At 44.4% G+C, this 392-nt stretch overlaps 1 protein-coding gene across 1 annotated transcript in view; it reads right to left on the bottom strand.

Annotated features, from left to right (window-relative positions):
- SECISBP2L (SECIS binding protein 2 like) overlaps positions 1-392 on the bottom strand; it is a 44,373-nt gene that overhangs the window by 16,893 nt on the left and 27,088 nt on the right. The gene's annotated exons all lie outside the window — the stretch shown is intronic.

Raw genomic sequence — 392 nt, 5'->3', positions numbered from 1 at the left:
ATTTCCCCCCCCCCTCGGCTGCAGTCTCAGTACTATTAAGCAATTCTTTTATGCCTGATTGATACTCTCATTCTCCAGTGGCTACCCCCAAATCCGTCAGCAGTCCCAAACCTCTAATCTCAATTTCACTCCAGCGGAAAAGCTTTTCCTGCTACTTCCCTGAGAAGATGCTATCTAATACAAATTTACAAGCCACCCGAGAAGAGGCAGCAGGCATCCTTACACCTGTCCACGGCTCACCAACCACCCCATTTCAGGATTAATTAAGTCCTTGAAGACCTTGTTCTATTCCTTCCCCCTTGCAGCATTCACGTTCCTCCTTAACATCCAGACTCTTTTTTTCCCTAACTCCCAAAGAGAAGATAAAATCTTTTCTATTTAAAAGAAAGGAA

This window comes from Pteropus medius, unplaced genomic scaffold (genome assembly GCF_902729225.1).
Source record: "Pteropus medius unplaced genomic scaffold, Ma_sr-lr_union100, whole genome shotgun sequence".
Classification (NCBI taxonomy): Eukaryota; Metazoa; Chordata; class Mammalia; order Chiroptera; family Pteropodidae; genus Pteropus; species Pteropus medius.
Note: the sequence above shows the minus strand (reverse complement) of the source record. Positions and strands in the feature narration are given on the sequence as shown.